The 5,000-nt window shown below is 55.6% G+C and overlaps 2 non-coding genes across 2 annotated transcripts in view; both read right to left on the bottom strand.

Moving 5' to 3' along the window:
• LOC124724756 overlaps positions 1–112 on the bottom strand; it is a 155-nt gene extending 43 nt beyond the window's left edge. Inside the window, exon 1 of the ribosomal RNA XR_007006605.1 lies at positions 1–112. This exon is cut by the window's left edge and continues 43 nt beyond it. This is a non-coding gene — a ribosomal RNA (5.8S ribosomal RNA).
• Positions 113–464: 352 nt separating this feature from the next.
• LOC124724751 lies at positions 465–2,372 on the bottom strand. Its single transcript, XR_007006603.1, has one exon. It is a non-coding gene; the product is annotated as a small subunit ribosomal RNA (ribosomal RNA).
• Between the last annotated feature and the right edge of the window lie 2,628 nt (positions 2,373–5,000).

Here is a 5,000-nt window from a genome sequence, read left to right as displayed (position 1 = left end):
GCAATGTGCGTTCGAAACGTCGATGTTCATGTGTCCTGCAGTTCACATGTCGACGCGCAATTTGCTGCGTTCTTCATCGACCCACGAGCCGAGTGATCCACCGTCCTGGGTGATCTTTTCTCAAGTTTCCGCCGTCTCTTTCGAGACGGTCGCATAGGCGGGAGTGAGGCGTGTGGCGGCCCCTGTTCCAGCGTTCTGTGTCCAACGGCCTCACGGCCGACGGGCGTCGTACGGCTCCACACCGGAGCGGACAGGCACTCGGGCGAAAGTCATTCAAAACCGGCGCCAGGCGCCAGGTGCCGCAGGCCAGCCGCTCCAGCGCTTCAGCGCTCGTACCACACAACATTGCCGCTAGTTTTGAGAGGCACGCGTGGTTCCGCACGCGGCGCACGGCTACTGCGAGCCGTACAGGTAGCGTGTTGCGCGACACGACACGCACATCGAAAGACATGCAGTCTAGTCGGTAATGATCCTTCCGCAGGTTCACCTACGGAAACCTTGTTACGACTTTTACTTCCTCTAAATGATCAAGTTTGGTCATCTTTCCGGTAGCATCGGCAACGACAGAGTCAATGCCGCGTACCAGTCCGAAGACCTCACTAAATCATTCAATCGGTAGTAGCGACGGGCGGTGTGTACAAAGGGCAGGGACGTAATCAACGCGAGCTTATGACTCGCGCTTACTGGGAATTCCTCGTTCATGGGGAACAATTGCAAGCCCCAATCCCTAGCACGAAGGAGGTTCAGCGGGTTACCCCGACCTTTCGGCCTAGGAAGACACGCTGATTCCTTCAGTGTAGCGCGCGTGCGGCCCAGAACATCTAAGGGCATCACAGACCTGTTATTGCTCAATCTCGTGCGGCTAGAAGCCGCCTGTCCCTCTAAGAAGAAAAGTAATCGCTGACAGCACGAAGGATGTCACGCGACTAGTTAGCAGGCTAGAGTCTCGTTCGTTATCGGAATTAACCAGACAAATCGCTCCACCAACTAAGAACGGCCATGCACCACCACCCACCGAATCAAGAAAGAGCTATCAATCTGTCAATCCTTCCGGTGTCCGGGCCTGGTGAGGTTTCCCGTGTTGAGTCAAATTAAGCCGCAGGCTCCACTCCTGGTGGTGCCCTTCCGTCAATTCCTTTAAGTTTCAGCTTTGCAACCATACTTCCCCCGGAACCCAAAAGCTTTGGTTTCCCGGAGGCTGCCCGCCGAGTCATCGGAGGAACTGCGGCGGATCGCTGGCTGGCATCGTTTATGGTTAGAACTAGGGCGGTATCTGATCGCCTTCGAACCTCTAACTTTCGTTCTTGATTAATGAAAACATACTTGGCAAATGCTTTCGCTTCTGTTCGTCTTGCGACGATCCAAGAATTTCACCTCTAACGTCGCAATACGAATGCCCCGCCTGTCCCTATTAATCATTACCTCGGGTTCCGAAAACCAACAAAATAGAACCGAGGTCCTATTCCATTATTCCATGCACACAGTATTCAGGCGGGCTTGCCTGCTTTAAGCACTCTAATTTGTTCAAAGTAAACGTGCCGGCCCACCGAGACACTCAATAAAGAGCACCCTGGTAGGATTTCAACGGGGTCCGCCTCGGGACGCACGAGCACGCACGGGGCGGTCGCACGCCTTCGGCTCGCCCCACCGGCAGGACGTCCCACGATACATGCCAGTTAAACACCGACGGGCGGTGAACCAACAGCGTGGGACACAAATCCAACTACGAGCTTTTTAACCGCAACAACTTTAATATACGCTATTGGAGCTGGAATTACCGCGGCTGCTGGCACCAGACTTGCCCTCCAATAGATACTCGTTAAAGGATTTAAAGTGTACTCATTCCGATTACGGGGCCTCGGATGAGTCCCGTATCGTTATTTTTCGTCACTACCTCCCCGTGCCGGGAGTGGGTAATTTGCGCGCCTGCTGCCTTCCTTGGATGTGGTAGCCGTTTCTCAGGCTCCCTCTCCGGAATCGAACCCTGATTCCCCGTTACCCGTTACAACCATGGTAGGCGCAGAACCTACCATCGACAGTTGATAAGGCAGACATTTGAAAGATGCGTCGCCGGTACGAGGACCGTGCGATCAGCCCAAAGTTATTCAGAGTCACCAAGGCAAACGGACCGGACGAGCCGACCGATTGGTTTTGATCTAATAAAAGCGTCCCTTCCATCTCTGGTCGGGACTCTGTTTGCATGTATTAGCTCTAGAATTACCACAGTTATCCAAGTAACGTGGGTACGATCTAAGGAACCATAACTGATTTAATGAGCCATTCGCGGTTTCACCTTAATGCGGCTTGTACTGAGACATGCATGGCTTAATCTTTGAGACAAGCATATGACTACTGGCAGGATCAACCAGGGAGCTGCGTCAACTAGAGCTGAGCAGCCGGCCGCCCGGGAGTGTGTCCCGGGGGCCCGCGCGAACACGCAAGCGTCCGCTCAATCATTCTGCAAACAGGAGGAGGCTGAGCTCCCCTGCACAATACACCTCGAAACCCTCTCAGGTCCCGGCGGCGCGCAGCGCCGTCCCAAGTACTTGGTCGGGTTCGAGAGAGGCGCAATCGCCCGGAGTTAGGCGAGTAGACGCTTTCGGTGCGACCACCCGTGCTCCCAACTGAGCTTGCCGCTGCCGACAGAGGCCCGGGAGCGTGCTGTCGTGGCATTGCCGGCGGGAGACAACACGCGCCACCTACGGTGACCGGCAGCTCCAACGCCAGCGCCACAGAAGGACAAAAGCCCCACTTGGGTGCCGAAGCGAACTCTCCCAGCACAGCGCACACGCCAACACATCCGCACAGCTGCGATACAAACCACCAGCGAGAACCGCTGGGGCGACCGAGCAGCAGACGGCGTCGCGGCGCCGAGCGCCGGGCGGCGGCGCATCCTCAACGCACACAGTCCTCAATCGGACCAGCACACTGCAGATGTCCACCGCGCTTCGCACCGGGCCCGCGAGGACCTACTTTGGCCGCACGGCGCCGCGCGCAGGGTGCGCCGGCGCGCAGCTGCGACGCCTGCCGCGTCCGTCGGCCGGCGCGCCTGCCACTGGCCGCCCCCACCAGCCGGCTGTAGCGCGTGCGCCCACGCACCGCGCGGCCAGCACGCCGGGAGGCGCCCCCTCACCGGCCGGGGACGGTCCCACCCAGCCACCGCCGCGTATCGCTTCACACCCAGATGCCGTTCAGTTTCGTCGGCATGGTGGGTATCGCTGGAACAACCGGTTAGTACCTCAACCTATCGTCGCCATCACCGATTCACCCCTAGCGAGAACAACCGCACCACAACGGGTTACCATTTCTTCATTTGCGTAACTTCACCAGAAAACGTAGGCGTCCATCGCCATTTGCAACTTCAACCATTATTGCATGCCTGTGTCAGGTGTCACGCCACACTACGTCTGCCCACATACACGCAACAAAATGTGCACGCCTAGACAATACGTGGAAGGTGGCCCCCGTACGTATGCGATGTCCATTGCTCGAACGACTGTCAACCGGCTTCTGTAGCATGTCGCAGATATGGAACGCGCTGCACCATGCCATCACGGTGTGTGAGGAGAGACGACTAGGTCCGAATACATCAACAGACAGCTCATGCTGATCGCCATCCACGGCGTCCGTTCCTCCCACACGTCTCTATGGCGTACCACACTGCAATCCAGCTCTCATAGGGAGACGACACGTAGCTGCGTGCACAATATTTGCACTGTATGGTCCGCCGTTTTTGGGCGCAGTCGTTGTACGGTCACACATGTGCCACGATGTATCATTCAGTACATAAGGACGAATGTGCAGTACAGATTGTGGTTCACGCGTACGACATCAGCGGACAGTTGACACAGGCCGCACCACAACGTAGCCTGCGTACGTCGCATGCGAAGGGCATTGAACATGCAAACTTGTCACCAACCACCTTGCGAAGGCAGGGGGCAAGGTGGGGACGTGGGGAGAGGTGGGGGGGGGGGGGGGCGGCATGTACGCCCTGCTGCCATCCACATTACAGTGTACAGCAGGAGCATGTGGAAAGTCAGCAAGACTTGCAAGGTGTTTAACATGAAGCGATACACAGGGGAGCGGGCAGTGCGAGTAGCGAACTATATTGCGAGGGTTGCGGGTGGGCAACACTACACTAATTGAACGAGTCGTATAACAATTACAGAGCAGGTTTAGGCGACAACGTGGGTTACGATAGGCGACAACGTGGGTTACGTTAGGGGACAACGTGGGTTACGTTAGGGGACAACGTGGGTTACGTTAGGGGACAACGTGGGTTACGTTAGGGGACAACGTGGGTTACGTTAGGGGACAACGTGGGTTACGTTAGGGGACAACGTGGGTTACGTTAGGGGACAACGTGGGTTAGGTTAAGGCACAACATGGGTTAGGTTAAGGCACAACATGGGTTAGGTTAAGGCACAACATGGGTTAGGTTAAGGCACAACATGGGTTAGGTTAAGGCACAACATGGGTTAGGTTACGGCACAACATGGGTTAGGTTAAGGCACAACATGGGTTAGGTTAGGGGACAACATGGGTTAGGTTAGGGGACAACATGGGTTAGGTTAGGGGACAACATGGGTTAGGTTAGGGGACAACATGGGTTAGGTTAGGGGACAACATGGGTTAGGTTAAGGCACAACATGGGTTAGGTTAAGGCACAACATGGGTTAGGTTAGGGGACAACATGGGTTAGGTTAGGGGACAACATGGGTTAGGTTAGGGGACAACATGGGTTAGGTTAAGGCACAACATGGGTTAGGTTAGGGGACAACATGGGTTAGGTTAAGGCACAACATGGGTTAGGTTAGGGGACAACATGGGTTAGGTTAGGGGACAACATGGGTTAGGTTAAGGCACAACATGGGTTAGGTTAAGGCACAACATGGGTTAGGTTAAGGCACAACATGGGTTAGGTTAGGGGACAACATGGGTTAGGTTAGGGGACAACTTGGGTTAGGTTAGGGGACAACATGGGTTAGGTTAAGGCACAA

The sequence above is a fragment of the Schistocerca piceifrons genome, unplaced genomic scaffold (assembly GCF_021461385.2).
Source record: "Schistocerca piceifrons isolate TAMUIC-IGC-003096 unplaced genomic scaffold, iqSchPice1.1 HiC_scaffold_1001, whole genome shotgun sequence".
NCBI lineage: Eukaryota > Metazoa > Arthropoda > Insecta > Orthoptera > Acrididae > Schistocerca > Schistocerca piceifrons.
The sequence above is the reverse complement of the archived record's forward strand: the minus strand, read 5'-3'. Positions and strand labels throughout refer to the sequence as shown.